This window comes from Brienomyrus brachyistius, chromosome 23, assembly GCF_023856365.1.
Source record: "Brienomyrus brachyistius isolate T26 chromosome 23, BBRACH_0.4, whole genome shotgun sequence".
Lineage (NCBI taxonomy): Eukaryota > Metazoa > Chordata > Actinopteri > Osteoglossiformes > Mormyridae > Brienomyrus > Brienomyrus brachyistius.
Genome location: NC_064555.1, coordinates 13,988,135 through 14,012,009, shown reverse-complemented (window position 1 = coordinate 14,012,009; position 23,875 = coordinate 13,988,135). Strand labels below are relative to the sequence as shown.

At 48.9% G+C, this 23,875-nt stretch overlaps 1 protein-coding gene across 2 annotated transcripts in view; it reads right to left on the bottom strand.

The window, feature by feature from the left end:
• The window catches only part of LOC125718625 (semaphorin-6D-like), a 105,161-nt gene that overhangs the window by 48,656 nt on the left and 32,630 nt on the right, over positions 1-23,875 (bottom strand). For both annotated transcript variants that reach the window (XM_048992545.1, XM_048992544.1), the window contains exon 3: positions 864-1,005. The gene's annotated coding sequence lies outside the window, so the exon portion shown is untranslated. The remainder of the gene's footprint in view (positions 1-863; positions 1,006-23,875) is intronic.

Below are 23,875 nucleotides of genomic sequence, written 5' to 3'. Positions count from 1 at the left end.
CGTGGAAAAGGACCCAGTGGTAAGCAGCCCCCGCTGTGCTCGGCGAGCCTTTGACTGCCGATGTCGTGACATAATGGGGGGGGGGGGGGTGCCTAAACAGGGGTCAAAGGACGGCAGTGACAGCCGCTGGTGTGGACGAGGCACCCACGGACGCTTCCAGAACCTCGTTTAGGGTGGTCTTCGGCTTTCGGCTCGAGGGGCGGGAGTCCGGTGTCATTTTGACAGCCTGTGCTGCTGTATGCCATTTCGCCTGCCCTAAGAGCGTGCCTCGCATTAAATTCGCATTGTATTAGTACCCCAAGCTCTCCCTTCAGATATCATTTACTTCCATAATAAAGGCTTTATCCTGCTCTGTACTAAGCTAATTTATGCTTTCCCCTATGTATATAGATCTGCTTTGAAATTTGCTTAAGTTTGCAAAAGATGGTTCTGGAATAATCAGGAATAATCCCTTCTCACTGCACCTCCTCCCTGCATGGCTCACTCTATTATTATAAAAGGACGGTGATGAGAGACAAAAGCCCATATGATTATTGCTGTCCAGCAACTTACATCATCCCGAAAAAGTGAATTGATTATCAAAGAATATTATAACTTTTGTATTTCAGCCGCTAGAACTGCGGCCCATGTTATATGGCTTCATGTGAGTAGTGAAAATGTGGTTACAGTCATGGGTTGTTTTTAGGCTAAAAGCTAAACATTCACAGTCACGCTGGCACTGAAAGACTAGCTTCACGGCGCGATGAATTCAAAGAATCGCAGAAATTGAAAGGTGAAATCCGCCACAGCCTGGTGTAACAGGATGTGAAAAGTGCCGTGTGGCGAGATGGAAAGCAACAGGAAGAGCCTCAAGCTATACTCACGGTCAAGAGTGACTGACGGTTGTTTCCGCCCAATCGAAAGACACTTCAGCAACCGCCCTCCAGCAGCCGAGCGGGGAGCAGGTGTGGGGGTTGGACCCCCACAGAAAAATCCAGGTTCAAAGGGCTGGTCCTTCTCAAAGTCCTGTTGGAACAGAGATACATGTCTCAGAAGTCATATATATATATATATATATATATATATATATATATATATATATATATATATATATATATATATATATATATACCGCAAACAGGATGCACATCCTGGAAGACAATTATGCAGCAAACACCAGACAATGGCAGCAGGAAGGGTCAACGACACCCAACGTAAACTTGACCCTGACATCCTCACAGAGTCGAGCCATGGCTGTCTAAACAAAGCCAGCTGCCGGACTCTGAACCGAGGACTGACTCATAAATGACCCCCTTCTCGGCGCAAGCCACTCTGTCAGATTTATCACTGTGCTTCTGTAAAGCGGAGTACTTGGAGCAACTTGTACAGTCTGTCATAAAAAGAAAACTGGCCAGCTGGATGTCTAGTTTTTGCGTAACACCTCTGCGTTCCAGCGCCAACTCATAGATTCGATGCCTTGCTGACATCATCCAGACTTTCGGCTTGCTATCACCAGTCACTTATGTCTGAGTGATTAGTAATGTCTGATTCCATCTCCCTTCCTCTGATTATCCAAACTCTAATCCCTCTTGACAGAAAGGGAAAAAAAACACACCAAAAAAAATCCCTGCAGAAAATAAAGTAAAAGCAATTACACGCATTCGCTCAATGTACTTCATGCTAATAAAGTATCGTTCAATTTTAATTTGTCTCTAATGGTGCAGTATGAGGTGCGTCTTGGAAGAGATCTCTGCCCAGCACTACGGTGGACTTTTTACTATGCATAAGATCCTCTCCAGCAATGTATCAGCAGCAGCAGTGAAACGAGGTCAATCGCAGGAGGCATGTAACTGCAGTCAAAGCAACACAGCCATGCTAAGCGAGATACCCCAAGCCAGATGCTAATGTCTTTGCTGGAAACAGAGTTCAACGACGCATTCTAAGAGACAATAGCATGGGTATTTTCTATCTTTGGGAAGCAGAAAACCTTGGAACAGGCTGACAAGAAAACCATTAATAATATATTCGCGAAATAGCACCTACAGTCATCTGGGCAATGATATGCATTCCTGAAATACCATTTGGCCTATTTTTAAGGGTCGTTTTTATATGGTGCTTGCTGCAGGTCAGCGAACGGATGCATTAAAACAAAAATGTTGCATAAAGAGATGGGAATTCGTGTCACGGAATCCCACACACAAATTATCCTCATTTCAAACCAGAACCAAGATCGAACAAGTGACAGAGGAGAGAGAGACACAGAACAAGATTTAAGCACATTATGAAAAATTAAAGCACATAAATTTGAATAGACACTAACTGTACAGGAGGCTACATGTTAGGAGTCACTGAGGACCAAGGCTTGTCCTCCTCTATAGCACCAGCAAGTCAAATTTGAAAACTGGCCCAGGTTATATTTAATATATGGGTTTCTTTTATTTTCACCCATTGATTGTAGGATTTTGCTATGAATCTCCTGAAAAAAATACTTTTCAAGCTTTATTTTGGTATGTAGTTTAGTGGGGGTGTGAGCTTCTATGACAAAACAGACGGTGAAATTGATATTTTTGGTTGAACCCTTGAAAAAAATCGTTGCATCCCAATGGATAATTCAAGTGCGGTTTCTGAGAGAAATAATGGCATGACATTGGATAGAAAAAAGAATAACAGGTATCCTTTAAATTTCATGACAAAAAATATTAAAATGTGACATCTGTGGACAGAGAAATGATGGGCTTGATCTGATGGGCTTTGGGCCGGTTATTGCGGGTTCTGTCGTGGTAATGCCTACCTGCCGGCACCGAATATTAATGCTGCAGCTCGGTGACCTGCTATCCCATGTGTGAGGTTCACCTAAGGCAGCGGGGGGACCAAGGTCACTTCAGGACGCCACACTAGCCTTAACCCATCCATCCATCCATCCATCCATCCATCCATCCATCCATCCATCCATCCATCCAAGTCAATAAACATTCAATAATCAATGATGAAAATGCAAGGCCATGCCATGTGCTTTGCAAAATCATGGTAATTAGATGCTATGCATAATTACCGTTCCTCACAACACAAAAACATACCACATTTGCATATCTTCTAATGGCCTAGTTAAAGATCGGAAGTAGATGGGGAAAAATACACATTAAATCAAAACTTCTGCTGGCAGACTGATTGATTAATTTTTGATGTGTTGCCCCCCCTCCCCTCCCAAATGAGGGGGGTGTTTCACGTGGCCCAGAAGCTCCTTTAGACGGCCCTCGCTGGCTGAAGCATGCCCGTGACTCATTAGCAGTCAGTTTTAACGACAGACGGTGCCTCAGCCTTGAAGCAGGCCCCCCTAGCTGCTTGGTACCTCATTTCCTCAGCTCGCCCCCAAGTGATAGTCCATCTAAAAATAGCCCCCCCTTAATGAGCTGCCCTGCTGGCCAAAGGGGGGCTCACTGGCTACGTGCAAATCCCTCCACCATGCACCTCTCTGGCTTCCTTCAGCTCCACACTCTGTACTTGTGTTACTCCTGAATCCCTTGTCTATTCCTCTTCTATCCCTCATATTCCCACCCCCCCACCACATCTCTAGCTCACCCCCATCTCACTTCACTCCCGGCTGTTTTCCTTGCCTCCTCCCTCTCCTTTCCCACATCTCCACCTCCCACCTTCCGCTCTCTGGTCTCCATTTCCCGCCAAACCACCCCTTCTCCACCCCCCCCCCACTACCTAACACCGCCCCCGGCAAAGTGATGTGCAATTTGTTTAAAAGTGGCAGCATTTCAAGTGTGCTTGCCATGCTCTCCTGGTGATCAATGGACCCCCCCCCCCCCCACCCCCCTCCGGAGGCTCCCCGACTCCAGAAATAAAGAGATTAATAATTCAAGAGTCGCTGTCATACTGCCTGTTAGTATGGGTGGGGGCCAGGCTATGGTTCCCAATGTGGCCACAATTGGATTAATTGCTATGTCTTAGGGGAGGGGGCAGCGGCTAAATGAGAGCAGGCTAAGTTCTTCTGGAACCTTCCAGAAGGTAAAGCTCCCTCAGTAGGGACTGGCCAGAAGTTTGAGTGCTACCCGGGTGCGAGGGCTCTCCAGGGCAGACGGCGTGCGATTCGGGGGACCTGCGGGCAGTGAACAGGTTTACTGTACAGATTAATCATGGGGGGCACCCTGGAACGGGCAGGGATGAGGACAGAATGACACACATGTTCACACAAAATACAAAAGCCCCCCCCCCCCAGCCCATACTGGCTCTATTAGGAGCGGCAAGTCGATCCCTGATTTCTTTTTTATTTTTATTTCGATATTTCATTTTGTTTATGTCACTGGCAGTTTCATGAATATGTAACCGGATAAGGCGGCAGTCCTCAGGGGCTCAGGATTCCGTACGGAATAATATCAATGGTTATGCCATTTCAGAGAGGTTAACCTGTTTGGAATATTCCATTTAACCCATTCTACGGGGAAGCCCAGTTACGGAATTACTCCACCATGCCGCCCCTCGTCTTCAGCAGAACGGCTTCCTTAGGAGACTCCTTGCTAGACTTGGCACTTTCGGTCTGGGGTCCCAAGTCACGTGGGGCACGACAGTAGATTTCAGGGGCCCTACACAATACTCCCCCCCTCCGACCCTGGGTAAATAGTATTTACATCTGCTTATCAGACGCTATTATCCAAAGAGATGCAAATTTCTGCAGAGTCAGCTGGGCTGTGGAGCTTTTGGGGGTTAAGGGCCCGGGTTAGGGTTAGGATTAGGGTTAGGGGCCTGATGGTGACATCACTCTGCTGATGGTGACCTTCTGATCACAGGCAAAGGGTCCTAACCCACCCCATCACAGATATAACACGTGCAGTGATGTCGACATAGGAAGTAGGGCTTAGCTCTGAATCATGGTTAACGTTATGCTCTTATATACAGAGAATAATACCATGGCTGCCAGTGGGAGAAGTATGTAGATGAAGTGGAATCTGCGTCCAGGCAGGCAAGCGCCATAAAGATATACGTTTTGATCGCGACAAACACTTTACAGGTGGGCCTTTTATCCAGCGACCATTTAAATATATGACCGTGGATATATATGATGTGCAATTTAACCTTGGATGGGTCATAGTTTTTGTTCCTCACCACTAGGAGTATGAGACTGCTGCGCGAGTGCATGCGTGTGCGTGCGAGATGCGGAGAAATGCGGCTTTGTCTGCGTCTGCGTGGGACCTGCAAGCGCCGCGCTGGAATGCGAAAGTTGCGTCAGAGGGCAGCTCCTCTCAATCTTCCGCACTGTCGCTGCCGTTTGCTTTAGGAGAGACTGGATTCCTCTTCAAACAGGCGTGTAATTAGAAGGAGTGACTTTGTTATTCAGGGGTACAAACAGGTCTAGGGTATCCCGCACTCCTGGACGTCCCCCGATGAACCGTGGCGGTGAACATCGAGAGCTGGCGCTCGGGAAAAGTCACAAATCTTTATTTCAGTTAAATTGAAGCGAAACTTGAGGGTAGCAGAGAGGCTTAATGAGCAGAACTGTGGTCTCACACCTCCGGGGCTGTGAGCTCAGTCCCACGTGAGAGTCTGCATGTTCTTCCCAGGTGTGATTGCGTTTTAGAGTTGGCGCCTGATCAGCATAGGCCCGGGAAAAATCACAAGATGTTAAAAAAAATGGTTTGACCCCACCCATGGTGCGGACACTGATTGCTTTCCTTGCACTCCAATTATTTCTGGTTAAGTGAATGGGAGGTCTCTATATTAGCCATTTTGTATGTGTGTGTTCAACTGTGTGCCTGGTGATGGACTGGCGTTCCATCCACATCCGCTCTGTGCGTGGGGGGAATTTGCACACTCTCTTTGTATTGCATGGGTTTCTTCTACGTGCTTGAGATTGGTCCCATAGTCCAAAAACATGCAGTTAACTGGTGTCTCAAATATTCCCACACTGCGTGAGTGAGTGAGTATCCAGTGATGGGCTGGCATCCAGTCCAGGACGTGCCCAACACAGCCTGGTACGGACTCCAGGGAACCTCCGTGACCTTGAACTAAGCAGAGACTCTTCTCAAATGACATTAGCTTGTATGTGACACTGAGTGTCTGAAGTAAAGTGAGGTAATATTGACCGTTTTGACCAGGAGCGAACTCTGTCTCAGTGGCTTCATGGAAGATAGGGGTGGTCTCACCCAGGGAACGTATATTTATATATAAATGCAGGGTAGAGAGAATGTCACCGTAAGGGGAAAACGTGTGGGAAAGCACAGCCTCAGTGAGACACATGTCTTTCTCCCCAGTCTGATTCCTGCCTGGACTGGTTAGTTATCTCGTGAAGCACCGACACCAGAAATAACGATATGGGCCCAGATTCAACACGCATTAGCGCTGCATGCAACGAGTGCTGTCTACTGTCACATGATGCATTAATCTACAACAAAGGTCTAGCCCCATACTTGCATATTCCTGAAACAGAAAGGGAGGGAGCAGGTGTCCAAAAATGGTGATACAGGCAAAAGGGGGGGGGGGCTCACTGATCTGTTTAAGCAAAGTGATTTAGGGAGCGACGGATTGCAACAGGAGCTCATTACCCCCCCGCCCATATGCCACATCTCATCAGATTCCCACTCCATTTGCAAAGAGCGAGGGCTCCGATAATGCGATTCAGGGAAACGGTATAGGAGATTTATAGGGAAGTTCTGCCCCCTTGTTCTGGAAAATTCCGCCCCCCGCCCCCACTGAAATGCAAGCCATTAAAGGACAGTGTTGTGTTGGGGTACTGAAAGCATTGCTTTGCATTAATTAGCTGGCAGAGCAGGATGCTATGTATACACTGTGGCAAAGGTTTTCAGGTCAGGAGCCTGGACCTAAAGTGACTTTCTGTGGGGGGGGGGGGGTCTTCTTGGCCCCCTTGATCACCCATGACCCTCCGGACTTTGAGGAACGCTTTCAGCAAAGCTGCTGTTTTCACCCCTGTCTTCAGGAAAGTGGGCTGCTGCATCTCGGGCCACCCGGGGGGGGGTCTGCTTCCTCAAGTTCCAGTCAGCCGACATATAATTACACCTTCAGAGAGGGACTGAGAGCAGGTGGGGGGCCCAGGGCGGGGGGAGCTGCCACGGTCGTCAGAGTGACACCCCAGGGAGGCACACATTAGCCAGTCACTACCGTGATTTCTGTAAAGAAACTTTCGACGTCTCTTGGTGAGAAATCTGTGTTGCTGCCTCCCCCAGGCAAACATGGGGGTCGCTGGCTGCCCTCTATTTGCAAGTTAGAGACCCTGCATCTGCTCCCATCCCACCTGCCCACACCCCACAGCCCTTCCGGCTGTTTCTGATGAAGTCCCGCAGTGCCGGCGGTCATGTGACCGCACCTGCTGCCCACATTATAATAAGTCATTCTCTGTCTCCTGGATCTGACTGTCCTCCTACTGGGGCCCCTATAACCCCCAAACTCTTAATCTCTCTCTGCTCTTGCAGGCAGATCGGCACTTTATCCGCCTTGGAGCTGCTGAAGCTCCTCCAGGGTTCCACCCCCTGGAGTTTCTCGAACATGCTCACCGTGCTGTTCCATCCCAGCACAACAAAGACCATTTAATCAGTACAATGTGATCGGAAGTAATCTTTGGCCAGGGCTTACTTGGGATAAGATAGCAATTGACCTATCTAGTGATTATTTATCTGTCTATTATTGCTTTTTAAATTGGACAATCCAGGAACAAAGCAGAATGATACACAAAAATAGATGTGTAATAATAATCTATTGTTACTGACATGTAAACACATAGAAACCCCATCTCACACACACACACAAACACACACACACACACAAACAGACACACACACACACAAACGTTTGCACAGGTTCCTGATTGATTTAATGTGGCTTATAATCTTACTCCACAATAGTCAAAAACCTGCAAGAACTAATACATTCAGTTTCTTCGTAGAATGTGAACGAAACTGTAAAAAACGTTTCGTTACAGACAACAAAAAAAATTTGACTCCGCAAGAAGCGTGAAGCCTGTACACATGCGACACACTGAACACACACCGTGAGACGAAACATCCACATCTTCCATACCAAGCAGCCGTTGGATCCAAGAGAAGCCGTACCACGGACCAGGGAGTATCTTCCAAACACGAGCAATACGCCCCTGTGCCTCACGGCAAAAAAACATTACGATAATATCATCATCATCGCCTGACCCCCTTCCTCTGAACCTCCCGTTAACCCCAACCCCCCACCAGGCCAAAGGCTGTCGCATGTTAGCCTTCTTCCCTGAGGCCGGCGCTGACCTTACCCTCCGCGACCTTGACATGCCCTTCCCCAGTCTACGAAGACCGCCGGGCTGTACGTTCCACTCAGACACCCTGCCGCCTCCCACCACCTGTCTCTATTGACCTCCGGAGCAAGACTAGGCAATTGCAGGTAGAACCTCGCTGTTTTTAATTACACGGGGAAAATTCCCAATCGGACTCCGCGAAAGCAAAGCGGAGAACGTCGATAGATCTGCTGGCAAACGCTCACGAAAGCAGCAGGGCCTCCTCTGCCATATCAGATATGTCTAATTAACAACGATTTAATTGTACGCCCTGCTAACATGAACCGAAATGACGCTTATGCCACTCAAGCATGAATACAGCATGCGGTCGATGTGTGCTTCGAAAACTCAGGCTTCTCTACCTTTTCCTACCAAAGAGTGTGTGAAAGGGGTGCTTCAGCTCCGAGCCAGCCTACTTGGGCCCGAGATACTATTTTGAAAAACCATTATCTGTCTCTCCTTCGCTTTGTTCCCTGTCTCCCTCCATCTTGCCAGGGCCGCTCAAGTGGGTACCGGTGATTAGTTGCTGCTATGCACATGGGAACAGTGTGCAGTTTTTAACTAACAAAAGTCATTTCCAGCGACCTCACCCTCACATAAACATGCAGAGATCGGAGACACGGAGACTAAGTGGACAGCCTGGTTCGGCTTGGGTCAAGTACAGGGGCGGGAACACAGGGACGCTGTCCCCAGCTGAAAGCTGATTAGTCCCCAGAGTGCCTCCTCACCTCACCAATTCGAAACATATCATTGGCTAATAAACCTGGCTGTGTGGATTAAGGCCCCTCTTATGTCCTACTAAAGAATATCCTAGGGACAGAACTGCTTTATACATACAGTAACACCTTCACATTTCAGTTATTCAGGAGTTGCACTTGAACAATTAGGAATATTTTGGAGCTGAAAGATCGCAGAAACACGATGCGTAAATGATTCTGGTCACATAAAATTATATAACATATAAATATTAGTGATACATAATATTTGTTGGTGTAAGTGCGTACTACATCATTAATATTTAAAAGTCTTGGCTTGGGCAGAGAACGTCGATGGATCTGCTGGCAAATGTTCACGGAAGCAGCAGTCTCCTCTGCTCATCGTCTCGGCAACCAGGTTCACTTACATCCTGCATCTCTCTCAGTAACTTTTAAACTTTTCAGTACCGATAATTTAGCATTTTTAATAATGGGTCCAAAACGTAGTTCCCAGTCCGTACAGTAGTAAAAATGTTTACATAAGAAATGACAAGCAATTTAACATGCAAAGTGTACAGTATAGTAGTGTTTGGTTTGAAATTGGTAATAAATGGGCATTTTATTTTCGTTCAGGTTTGCAGACTGTTCTGGGTTGAGCATGGGGGGGGGGGCAGAGTATTATTCACTATTTACATTCGTGAGGATCTTCGAAACGTAATCTTTGTGGAAGTGAAGGGCTTACTGTATAGATACATACTCATCTATTCTTTTGTCCATGCTGAAATATACTAAAAACACAGAGTGATGGACGCAAGTCGTAAATGAGGAACTTCATGAAGGTCTATCTGGTAGAATGTCTCACCCGTCGGTCACAGATATCTGCTGTACCGTCCCCACGCAAGTCCAAAAATAAGCCGCGAACCGCTTCCCTGCAGCAACCCACCCCGGTTCTCTGCTGCGACCATATCTGCCTCTCCCTGGGGCAAAATACCAGCATTATTATCCTGCTGGATCTAACCTGGAGTTCATAATGCAGCCACAGTTGGGACCATGTGTCACCCAAGTGAAGACGGGCAACCTAGATTTCGCTGGATGTCTTTATTGAAACGGCATCTCACTACAATTGGGTTGAGCGGTTCATGTCTCCATGATGTGGTGAAGGGCGGCTATATTAAGTCATCTTATTAAAGGGAGAGACAGGACTGGAACAGGAGCTCCCACAAGAACCACTGGGGCATCAAAACATCTGCCGATACCGTACTGCTGCTTGAGGCAAGGACTGACCGCTATTGCCTCCTCCCCCGCATCATTCAAGATGGAATGTCCTTGTTAATGCGATAGCACTAATTAGCCAATAGAATGAATGCAATTCTGGGAGGCTCCAACTGTGTGTGGGGAAGGGGGGGTGAATGTGAGTCGGACATCCTATATAAAGGCCTCGCAAAAAGAGACATCAAGCACAAGACCTGTGTGTTTGTGTGGGCATTACCTTCCTTCAAAGGGACACTGTCTGATTTAGCGCACCGCACCATCAGCCAAAAAGACACCAAAAAGGAGACATTGTGGGGATTTTAGATCGAAACACTGGTAAGCTGGCTAGATACCTGCACCCTCAGGGATCAGGAAACAGACCATGTAGTAACTTGCCTATTGGTCGTAAATCCACGCCGAATGGCCCCAGGAAACTACCTGCCTTTTACCAGACTGTCTCCACACATCGGAAGGACTTTTTCCCTTATATGCCTCACTAGTTGCCGCAAGGGTGCTACAAAGGTGTAGAAAAACACAGTGTAATTGACGGCAAGCTCGGCGCAGCAGAGAGTGATGTGGGCCGGCACGGAGATGCTCGCCCACGGACAAGGACCAGCTCCTCCAAGGCGAAACAAACTCCCACTGGCACTCAGATCAAACTTGGAGTCGCTTCTGAATCCGTCGTTAACAGGGACTGCGATGATCGATGCCTTCAGCACGCAGTGGCTCAGCACTGCCACATGACCGAAGCATTTCTGCTAGGCGTGTGTTCAGAACGCAGCAGCGCTGAGGGATGGCCAATTTCCGACAGTGCGGGTCTCTCGTGAACAATGTTAGTGCTGGGATGTACAGAACAGAATGAAAATTCCACACCCCCACTGCTTTATTTATGTGGGGGCCATCTCTAAGTGCTAGATAACAAGGCGCAAATGCAGACTGTGGTGTAATACGAACACAAGAAATGGGAAGCTGGGATTGGATGAGTCTGCTGGCATCAGGGCGACTCAAGATTTCTGAAGAGGAACTCCGTAAAAAAAAAGAAACTAAGCTTTATTAGCACAGCTATGTGAACAGGCACATTGGAACGTGTTTGTTTTCACATATCCCATCATGCTCTGATTTTTTAAAGGCACGCATGACGGTGAAGCACGGGGATCGGCTGTGCATCCAGGACCCCTTCAGCATTTTTAGAAGGTAAGGACCTAGATCAAAGGAACAACGGAGACGCGGCTACTCTGCCAGGCACGGGATTTGAACCGGCGACCTTCCGTTCAAAAGCATAGAGGCCTAACTTGTTGCAATGGACAGTTCAATCGTGTAAATTGCCACAAATTAGCAGGCATACGGGTACAAATGCACACACAACATTGTCAGTAAACATAAACACAGTCAGAAATACAAGACGAGAAGGATGTGATGCAGTGATTTGAAGAGCAAATTTCTCAAACTCAGTCTATTTTTCGTTGTCTTTGAGATGTGACCACCAACGACATAAAGTCAGGCTTCCTCATCCTAAGTCACTCCAGTAATCCAGGGAAGAACCTCAGTTAAATTTCCAAAACTCGCTAAGTCCACAGAAATTTTCTTGAAAACGGATCACATGGCCTGATGAAGGATTATGGTGACTGGAAAGTCAAGAAAGAGTTCCGGTACACTGCTAAGGTACGACCCAACCCCAAACTGGCTTACGCTGTATCTCTAAGCCCCGTCTCCAGCATCTGCTTTGTTCCTGACCCTTCGCCTGAGGATCGCCAGCTGCTGTCCCGCAGAGTCCTGCCAAATGAGGAGTGCGGGTTTTGGTGAAGGACAGGCACTCTAAACCCTGTTGGGCGGTTGAGGTGGGTGTGGGTGACCTTTTGAATCCGAAAACTCAGGATCAAAAGAAAACATCATTAAAGGCGGCCACGCCGCCCCAGTGAAAGCAGCACGCTCAGACGTCTGAATTGCCGCTATCGCCTGCTCCTTAAGACATCTTATCAGATGGTCGTGCTTGGAAGTCACGCAATGTTTCTCTAAAAGCGCCGCTTTCGTCAGTGTCTACAAGTAGCTATTTTGTGTCGAGATACAAGTGAGAGATACTCGGGGGCGAGACTGAGAGTCGGAGGCCTGTGTGCTGACGGCGGCTCGGCGTACTGGAGATTCCTCAAGCCCTCATTCCTTCAGGGGAATCCGAGTTGTCTATCCATTCACTTACAAAAATGTCAACACAGGTGTTTCGACAGCAGTTCCAGTGTCTGCCCAGCAATCCGCCAAAATGCGCCCGAGCCACAGAGAACTGCAGACTAAAGAAGTTTCGCCCAGGGTATTTTCAAAAAACTTCTCCACTTATTTGCTGGTGAAATTTCCCATAATCCTCTCCTGAATATGCGATTGGCTCCACGAGATAAAAAGGGCCACTTATTTTCACAATCCCATGCCTCTGTAGATCTGTCATCGGGGGTATTGTTTTCGGAAGGTATTGTTTTCAGAAGGTGCATCACGGGTCAGAGGTCACCGTTCTCCTGCCTCCATGCAACGCTGCAGTTAATTAGAGCTGTCCAGGCGCAAAGCGAAACATTTTAATTTCCGTCCTTGTTCAAGGTGCAAAGTTGCCAGAATCCATAGGTAAAGTGACAACATCCGAATGTTAACCTTTACCTCGCAGTTGATGACCTGCGCGCTAAACTGACAGCCCAGAAATACACCCGGCCATCCTGCACTGTGGCATTCCTTTGCCTGACTAGACAGCACGAGGACGGTGTTGATTTCCGTTAAGGAATGTGGCCGACCGAAATACCACAGCAGTTTCCCTTTCTCAGACAGCGTGTCACGCCCTTACCTTTCCACTGCGTAAGCATGGGGAGGGCGTCGATGTTATGGGGGTGCTCTACACCTGTAATTAAGGGTTTCTTAAAGAAGAAGACTATTAGAAAAAAAGGAGAGCTTGTGACTCTCATGGTATTTCGCTCTTTTAAGTTTTGGTCTTTGAATTGCTTGCCCGTAATGTCCCTAATAAAATCACCCTGTAAGATATTTGTGCTCCCTGTAATGACAAGCTAGGGGTGGCATGACGCAGGAGTGCTGGATCGATGACCAAGCTTCACTGTCACCTGTATATATGTCTGTCTCAAAGCAGAGCATGATGGGATATGCATTCCAATATACCTGTACTTCTGCAAATAAAGCGTCTCTCATATGCCTTTGTTCTCAATCACTCTCCCTTTGCTGTCCAGTCCAACATAACGGGGGATTTTCCTGAACTGAATCCTGTTCAGTACACTGGCAGTATTCTTCCCACACTGGAGTGTCAGCGTCCGCCATCTGCCGCGGGCTCCGTATCTCAGTCGGCCCAAGTCTGAACAAACGCTGTTCCAGAAGCTTCCTGCCCCCTCCTCCATAGCTGAAGCGCCAGTTAGCGCTCCGCAGCCACTGGAGGGGGAGAGGCTGGCAGGACGGCACGGTGCCCCACTGGACGCTCTGTCCGCACAGCGGCTGTGCTGGTGGATTAGGTCCTGCTTTTTTATCATTTGCTTTTGTCTGCCTGCCGACTCAGAGCAGCTGCGCAAACAGGAATGGCCAAGTGGGAGGGGCAGCCCCGTTCTTCCCGACGGGATGTGGCATCGGGTTCGAGTGGCGCACATCATACACCCGGCACACAGCCATCGGGAGAGCAGGCCGTGGATTCCGTCTCGTGCCAAATGAGCAACTGGCTTTCCGCACTTGCCCCGGTGACAGTTCCCTCACCGCGGTGTGGGGCTCGGTGACCCGCCCGGCGTCCCGGAACCTGGAACATTTCTGCTTGTGTGCAGTAGGGGGCACCCACTCATCATCTCCCCCCCCCCCCCCCGCCCCTGTGTTCAGCAGCCGCAGACTCTGATTAGAGAACTTTATATGCTCTCATTTCCCGACTGAAGTGGAAGGGGCCGAAAGTCTCGCTGAACACGACATGGGTACATGTCCCGGCAAGGAGGGGTCTGTCACCCAAGCACGGGGTGCAGCTCTCCATGGTCCCATGCGCATAGATGTGAAACTGCAATGGGGGGGCTGTGTTCCACACTGGAGGGGGGCTCAGGGATGTTCGGTGGATAAGGGATGGGGAGATGCGTGATGAAATGCTGCTTCCTGGGATGCCCAGGCATCATCAGAATTTATGAAGCTTGGGCTGTGGGGTTGGGGGGGGGGCTGGTACCAGTGCGGGAGGCCTCCGGGCCCCCAGCTGGACCTCCCTGAAAGGTGCCACGTGGAGCCGCAGCGACCCCCTTCTCCACTGCCCTGAATCTTGTCACCCGGCCCCTTGGCCCCCGCCTCTGCTTGCGGGCGGTCCCGATGTAGTGCCGTCAACACTGGAACAGATGGCCGAGGGCGGAGCTTAGCCGGATTAAAAGCTCCCCATTGGCTGCCCGCTCGGCTCGGGGTCATGCCAGGGCACCTGGCCGGAGGTCCGCCAGCCTGATGGGACCAGCGAGACGCAAACCTCGCAGCCTTGTTGCCGTCCTCATTTAAATCCTATCGCAGATGCATGACCATGGCAGGGAGCCCTCCGCCCGAGACGACGGACTGCAATGGATGCTCGGCAGCGCCGTCTCTTAGGAGATTTGGCGAAGGTACTCCAGCCTCCGATGTTGCCATAGCGTTGCCATGGCGTTGCCATGTCATGCTGTGGCGGCTCCAGGCTGGATCCGCGGCTCAGAACCTGGGAGGCGCCCCCTGTGGGCAGCCGTGCTCTGCTTCGCTGCCAACGGGATAATCATTCTCCTCTTTACACCTCACGAGGAATAAATATAAGCGATTAAAACGATAGCAGGCATGTTTTTTTGCCCATGACTTCCAGTGTTTTCCCAAACCTAGCTGAGGACACACAGGCTGTCACGCAGCCCAGGGACAGGGGAGAGCTGGAAAAGAGACAGGATTGGAGGGCGGGGGGGGGCACAGGGGCCACACATACCACGTGACAGGAGGGACAGAGAAAACTATTTCCTTTCGTCACGCTGTGGAATAAGCGAGGCCTTGTTTACCTTCGCGTCGTATTTTCATGGAGTAATCAGTTCTGTGGTTTGGGCACGGAAAACTAATATCAATGATACTGTACATTCAGCAGAGTGAAAAAACACGCACCCACACACACACACACACCCAGTGCTCACCGCTCCCCCCCCCAACATATAAAGGGTAGCCACACACTCGGGGGCCTGGCTATCCATTATTCTTTTGCCACCCCCTGGTTGCCAAAAGGGATTACGGTCATTGATAATGTATCGATACGCTCAACGCTGTTTAATCCCCAGCATCAGACTTAAAGCCCCCCTCAGAGGCAGGGAGATCTGGGAGGAACTCCGCTCGGACGTAGGATTACCGAAAATCCAACCGCTTGGTGAAGGCTGGCTTTCAGTGTTTAATGTGGGGGGGGGGGGGATGTAGTCTGGGGTCTAAATGAGATCTCGAGTCCCCTGGCGGATCTAAGCAAGGGCAAGGTGTCAGTGTTTTGACATTCTGTATCTGTAATGCTAATGCAATATTTACATTCTCTGCCAATAAATGAGCATCGCCAGTAGGGGGCGTGCTGTTTAACGATGCAAACTATCATAGGGCAGATTTATGCTGTTCTATATATGCATGCATACGTACATAGAAGTACATAGAAATTCAGTTTAACTGGACTCCAAAACAGTGAAAGTAGACAGCTGATTTATATGGGAATCGTTCCATCGATCCATTTTCCGAAACTGCTAATCCCATTTGGGGTCACTGGAGTCCAGAGCCTATGGGCCCAAGGCATGGAACAACCCCGGCTTGGGTGCCAACCCATCGCAGGGCACACTCACACACCACTCACTCACACCTTCAGGCAATTTGGTAACTCCAGTCAGCCTCAGAGTGTTTTTGGACTGTGGGGGGAAACCAGAGTACCCAGAGGAAACCCCTCAACGACACGGGGAGAACATGCAAACTCCGCACACATGTGACCCAGGCAGAGACTTGAATGCAGGTCCTGGAGGTGTGAGGTGACAGTGCTAACCACGGCACTGCCATGCCGCCCCCAATTATATGGGAATTAGTTCCCCAATTCTTTATATATACACATCGACGGAATTCAATCAATCACAGTGGGCTATCGTCCACCTTACCGTCCCCTGATTGGCTGGCTTCACTCCTTGGCTTGCCCCCCTCCCCCTCCCATTGGAGTGTGGCTGCCGACTTCACACTTCTCTGTTTCCCTGTCGCAGTTTTCCTCCCCGCCGCACACTGAACTTTCTGCCTGGGGCCGTTCTATCTCCGACTATTGATCTCTCTATTCCAACGGCACACGACACCCTGCAAGGCACTTGTGCCAACATCCTTGAACAATCTCATTAAGTAGTTATGACCTGTTCCGTGCTCACATGTCTGCATAACTCCTTTCCAGGAATAATATATGATTAGCTGCCATAAACAGTAGCTGCAATATTCCCTTCCTCTTCTTTATGTAGTTTCTGCTCACATAAGGCCTCCCTATTCACGCCCGTCTCGGATTTAAAGGGGGGGCCTTCCGGCACCACGGAGCAGGGATTGTCGGTCGTCTCGGGGCCAGCTGGGCTTATGGGATAGCCGTGAGACTTTCAAACCTCCAGGCACGATCCCAACATCCCTCCAGAAAGCCGCTCCCTGCTCTGCCGTAATCCCAGCTTTTCCCGTTCGCGCTGGGAAGCCGCGGCGGTTATCCGATATGGATTCAATCCGGTTTGCCCAATGACTTTGTTTCTCTTGCAGACATTCATCTTCCTCCTTAAAAAATATTAACTGTTTCGACACCTCGAAGGTTTATGAGGTGATACAAGACGAGAACCGATTTCACAGGTATAAATACGGTGCCCCCCCCCTGATTTACACCTGGAATCCATCCATCCAATCGGTTATCCGGGACGGGGGGGCACCCTGGACGGGATGCCGGGCTGGGGCAGGGACACCTGAAATCATCCTGTCATGTTTAGCTCCTCCAAAAAAGGTTCCCAAACAAGTCTGTGCACTCAGTGACACATTATTTCCAGGGTGGTGAGCAAGCAGGTTCCAAAAGAAGAGTGACTCCAGTGCTTCCTGAAACCTAATGGCTTCATCTGCGAATGCATGCGGTACTCTCCCCCCCCCCCCCCCCCCCCCCATCCCTCAACGGGCGTGGCCGTCCATCCATGACCTTGCTCTGCATCATAAGTGACAAGTAAACAGATGCGCCTTCAAGTTAAATTAATTCGCGACAGCAGGGATGAGTGCTGGAGGGGGAGGGTCATGGGGGCGGCTGCGCCGGAGCCCGTTTCCGGCACAATAATCCCCTTTGAAGTCGACTCGAAGATGCCCTGCTGGATCTGTGGCCTGTCAAACGTGCTTCCGTGCGAGAGAAAGCGGGACCGGTGCCATATCCTCGTTACTACCACTATAATTATGTACTGAACACCTCAGGAAGGAAACAGAGACTGGGCCGGACCCGGGGGGCCGACCCAGGGAATAAGTGGGAAGGGCGTGTCTCTGACCTCCCCGGACACCCTTTGAAGAGCTGTCCCACTTTCCTCTTTAACAGAGTCCCAATAACGTGACTGGGCTGCTGGAGGACCCCTTGCGGTTGGCTGTTCAACTGCCCGAGAGCAAGTTCTCCACAGGTTGCACACTAAGGGGCTGCACCTTCAATTTCAGACGCAATGAAACGTAATATGCGTCTATCAGACAATTCCCAGATTTTATCAAGCGGTCAGATGTTCAGCCGGCAGCTCATGGGACAGAGGGCAAGTACGGAATCGCCTACAGGGGAGCAACACTATCAGCCACAGGTATCGCATCTGAGTGAATGTACCTGCCCGCCTCCCTTTTCTTAAGTGAATTCTGTTTGGCAGACAACAGTGAAAATGAAAACGAACAACAAGTAGATGAAGAACAAGGAGACCGAAAAAATTCAATCAGATTAAGGCACTAATTTTACTTCATCTTATTTTCAAAAGGGTCTTGGAGCAACTGGGCACTGAACCTGCTTTGTCTAGCCTTTACTACCCTGAGTCACAAGCTCCAGATTCGGACACAGAAGAGCATGGACCCAGCAACTGCACCAGACTTAAACACCTGCCTGGGATCCGGTTACGCCAAGCAGGAAATTCTGGGTGGCCTCAGTGGACAGAACTGCGTGCTGCAGGGAATTCGGAAGCGAAGCGGAGTTTTATTTAGGGAATTTACCTTCCAGAGACATACGGCAAAAGTAAAACCAAAAGAAAGGATAAAAGAAGGAAAGGAAAGAGCAGAGAAGTACAACACACTCAAGCAGGGCACTTGCCTGACCGTTTCGGGTTTGAGAGAACAGGGGTGGGGGGGGGGGGGTGGTTAGACGTCACTGTCAAAACAAAGCCTAACATCACAATGGGAAAACATTAGAAAACAGGGGCGAGTGTTCCCCCCCCCCCAAGAAAAAGGTTCATCCTTCCAACAAAACCAAGGCTGTAAAAGCAGATTACCCAGAATACTCCACTAGATATATTACTGCTCTGGAGTATTCTATAGCCATAATTAATAAGGAAAGACCCACAAGCCTTAGTGCATGACCAGAGTTTCAAGTTTCAAATTTGGTTTGTCACATAGAAATGTGCGGCCCGTCAGTGTGTCGTAAAATGCTTTCGATTATTACACTGACATAAAGATGTTACAGATTTACCAGGGGATGTATGAAAGGGAGTTGCAATTGCATTTTAATTTCTACTGCTTAAGTAACGTTTATTTTCTATTTTAGGTTTGGTTTATTTCTAAGGTTGTGAGTAGGTTCATGAATAAAAAAATATCTTGGCGAATGAGAGGCCCGAGCGGAACTTGTATGTTGTTATTTTCTGTTGCTCTCCTTGCCTTTCCTGCTCACGTTTCTGCCTTGCGAATTTATTTTCATTTCACACAGCCTTTATAACATGCATAGGGGTGAGATTCAGGCACAGCTGAGCTGTGAGCGATTTGACGTGGAGGTGAAGTGTTTCAGAGGAAGAAAATAATGTCGGTGACTTTTCTCCTGATGGTAGCAAATGTCTCTGTTCCTTGGACGGCACTTGACCTTGTGGATGAGAAGTGTCATGGTCACGAGGACACAGAAATCACCCCCGGTCAAGTAAACAGCAGATGAATTGACCAATCAGGTAACAAAAAACAAAAAATATGACGACAAAAAAAATGGATGGTCCCTGGTGTGCAGACTACCCAGATTTAGGTCTTGTGTTTTCCAGAAGCCCCAGAGCAGTTGATGAATGGGTCTGAGGCGAGGTCTCTCAGGTCTGTGGAGGTCGTTAACGGTACACGACTGAGCTTTCAGTCTGTTCGTCCACATTGATCATCTTAATGGGCTCTTGCCAGAGTAAATCACAAGGCCTGATTTGACTGGAACGTCTCCGCTCCCCTTCTAGCGCGTTTGGCGCAAAAGCTGAGAGGCACGAGGCCACGTTTCAATCAGATGGAAAATATATTTGCCGGGGGAGGGAAGTGGAGCGTGGTCAGAGATCAAGCGAAGGTAACCCTCTGGACCTGCAGGGCATGCATGCCACGCCGTTGCGTTAGCCGCAGGGGGACGTTAGCACGACACGCCGGCCATAATGCAAGTCGTAAAGAGCGAGTCCGCAGCCAGTGGAAGCGACCCCGGTTCACAATCATCCCGTTTACGGGACCATTTTAGTAGTAGGATATAAAAAGAAACATAAGGAGTTTATTCCCACCACTGTCTCGTGTGGCCTTGCAGGTACATGACCTGGGGTCTAATGGGGGTCCACACACTTGGCTGTCGGCCCCTTCTACTATCCATCTTGCAATCTATTATCAGGGTTAGGGTCAAGGAGTGGGCCTGGCGCCTGAAAAAATGTCATTAGGACAGAAGCAAAAATGATGGGTTCAGAGAGATAACCAATCAGATTGTAGAGGAGGCAGGAACAAAACATCTGATTGGTTAGTCCCACCTTTTCTATAATCTGACTGGTTATCTCTCTGAACCAATCATCTATCCTTCTGCCCTAAGAACATTTTTGTGTAAGTAAAACTCCCAGGTGCTTTAATGTCTGGGGGGGTGGTGGTTCGGATTTCGAACCTCCCCCTATTATAGAGTGTGGAAACAGCTCAATCCAATCAATGGCTGAGCTGTTTTCCGAGCAGTTTGTCTATCCTCTTGCATTGGAGGGCCCAGTCAGCATGAGGGGTGACCCCTGGGTGCCGCCGCTCTGCCGTGTCCAATGACCACAGAATAAAGAGCACAGGTCACACGGCCATCTGTCCGGTCTCAGTGCCTGGCAGTAACGTGATTGGCCCCATGTTACATTTACGACAAGCTGTGATTGGATGGAATATCCTTGCAGGCGAAAACAGACAAAAAAGACAAGAACAAAGAGAAATCAAGGAGAGGGTGAGAGGATTAGTATGCTACGTCTGTAGCCAGAAGGTCGCCGGTTCAAATCCCAGAGTCAGAGAGACTGATGTCACTGTTGAGTCCCTGAAGATGCCCAATTGCACTGTTTTTCCAAAACAGTGTATGTGACTTTGGAGAAAAGCATCTGCGATACAAATAAAATGTAAATCATTTTTTTAAATCACTGTCCACTGATACTGGCGATCTCCTGCACTCATCCCAATGATGTCCAGCAGCTGTTCACCTACAGAATGGCTGCTTTAGAGACAAACTTGGAAAGTCCTTTCTTTCTCGTATCAGAGAAGGTGGCCATCTGACCTTGAATTACTGTGCTCAGGCCATTTTGTGGATCTCTAATGCCATCTGGCCAGCAGTCCTCGGGAAGACCTTCAATGTATCAGGAGGCTTCACAGAAGAAAGCTTCTTCTGACTCCTCAAGGACCATATCTCGTCTGATTAAACGCTGACCAGGATCTAGCCACCCACAAACTCCCAAACCTATAATCTGAAATATATTAAACAAAAGCTCTATAAAAAAAACCTTCTGGAGCTGTGATGTAGGTGGGCCTTATTATGTTGTTATATCGAGCGCACGGCTGCCATCCACAAGATAAATATCAGCCCGCTCATCTCAATATTCGTTCCAAGAGTCCTATTGGTACCTTGTTCTCGAAAAATAAACATTGATACGAAACATGCAATTAATGCCAGCACGCCTATGCGGCAGCTCTGGAAGGGGGGGGGGTGGGGGGGCACACGGGGCACACGGGGAGAAAGAGAGCCATTTTCTCAGCTGACATGGCTAATTTGAATATCAAAACATGATGTAAAACGGTGATTAAAACTCAATTACAGAGCATGTGGCAGAAAAGTCAATTAGAGCTTCGGTGCTGGGGTGCGGACACCTGCTGACGAGACGGAAAACGAGTGGCGGAGTTGCTGAGCGAGGTGAAAGTGAGCGAGCCTCTGCACGGAACCAGCTCGCTAAAGTACTTCCCCTGCTGGAAGCTCTCCGGTTTCCCTCTACGGTCTTATCTTCCTGGCTCTAGGTCAATCGTTAGCCGGCCCGTTTCCCACGTCCGTCTCTTTGCCGCCTTGCTCTAAGAGGATCGAGCAGCGGAATCTTAATGGCCCTCTAACACCTTCCTCGTGGCGGATGAATGAAGCTCGCCAACGCAGCCCGGCCACAGACTCATGAAGGAAACGCCTTCAAAGGGGCCTCTGCAGGCCGTGATGCACTAAGCCCCGGCACTGAAGTGTCCCGATACAGATCGTTCATTAGGAAGGCAGATCGCCCCTGCAGCAACAAGCTGACCCTTAAATTCCTTTGCTTTCAGCCCAGATTGAGGCGTAAAAAGATCCATCCCAGTCGCAGACAAGAAAGGATTTTTAATGCGTCTACTGTGCTGACCTAAGGAAGTAAGAAAGTTTCAATGAAACACGTATATAATGTATATTACGCTGATGCTTAAGAAAAGTTCCTGGCAGTGTCCAATTAGGGAACTAAGCAAATGATGTCAAAGGTGATTGGAGAATAAGTCCTTCTCTACTTTATTTCCTTTGAGTTCATCATCTACAGTATGTAGCAGGGCATTTATGTCACGGTCTCCCTGCCTTAGCAGTGACCTACAAAGCCCAAATTTCCCATAATACATAGTCGAACAATCTCAAACCGCTTCTTATTTGTAAAACTCTTAAGAAACAAAGAAGTACACCGATGTGGTGATGATAAGGTTTGATGTTCTGGACTTCTCTGGCTGCGCTGGACTGCACGGGTCTGATGTTCAGTACTGGAAAACAGTCCCACGCTTGGACGCAGCACAGCGTACAAGAACAAATGCGGGGGAAAAAAAAAACAAAATAATAAATGCGACACTGTGACAAAACAGTGCTTGTTGACAAACTGGCTTCCCCTTATCTGCCTTCCTTGTAGACTTTCCCAAGAGGCGTATTTAACCCCAAGCGTTAATTATTGACAATACACTAGCAGGGAAATAAATAACAGCCACAAAAAAAAAAAAACGGATTTCGAATGACAGAGGCTTTTTGTCTTTGCAAAAGAGGTCTATGTACAACCAACCTAAGCCATTAGCATGTTTGAGCAGATGCTGCGCTTCCTGACAGCTACAAGCACCGTGTTGCATTCAGACGAGATGATTCTGTGGCCAGTTTCTCCGGCAATTTCTAGGAAACACCTGTGGTCAACCTCAACAAATTGTAGGACGGCTGCAAATGGGATTGCAGCTCTGAAAAAACACCCCCCCCCCCCCACATTGAGTTTCTTGTTACTATGAAACACCAACGGACCCAACAATGACGTAAATAAGCAGTAGGCAACATCAACAAGGTAGCAAATGCTGGATGGCTTTTTCAAACATCTTCCTCCCCATCATTTTAAATGGGTCTGGTCTGGCTGTTATCTCCTGCAATGGCTGGATGGGAGACCTCCCAATGGCAGACCTCACAACAGAAGAACGTGGCGCCCATCCAGCATGTCCCACTGCACCTGAGGCTTTACAGACAGGCTGGTCAGCCCGTAAGTGTCTGAATGTCTCAGTGAGACACCATTGCTGACCATTGTGTACACTGTGTACGACACTCGACAAAAACTCCATGGTAATATTAGCATTGTTGCCACATGATTGGCTTCCGGAAAAAGTGTCGTGCAAGGTTCAGAATGGCCGCGACTCCCCTGAATGCTTGAACCAATCAAATGCATCCCATCCAATCTGCCTCTTTTGGCAAGACTGACATTGTTTGAAAGGGCATATGAGCCACTCTGGGACATGAGGACAACTGATGTATCAAATTTGGCGATCTGACTCTGCCTCGCCTGTGGTACAGGGTCCCTTCTTTGCCTTCCCTAAATCCGTCCTTCTGAATGGGGCCAAGCTCAGGTTTCCGACCGCGAGCTTGTGCGTGCAAACCAAGGTAGCGTCGCCTCTCCGGTCTTCTCAGGGTAAACAGTGAAAGCCATCAAACTTTAATGCCCCCCACCGTATCGAGGGCAGAGCATGCAGCATCGCAAAGAACTGCCACCAACTAGCCAAATAATGAGTCGGGATCTTTTTCATCTGCTCCGAGCTCTTCCTGCATGTTTATTAGGCTGCTGAGGATACGCCACACTGGAGGAGCGAGTTCATTTCATGCCATCGCTCCACCGGAGGACTGATGCAACCTTCAGGGGTTTTTCGCACTCGATTCCGTGACAAAACAACACTGCCGGCTGCTCTCTACAGCAGCTCCTTTCCGGTGGCTCCGGCTCTACCGCTGGTCACAGGAGGCCCTTCCTCAGATACGGATGACCTGAAAGGA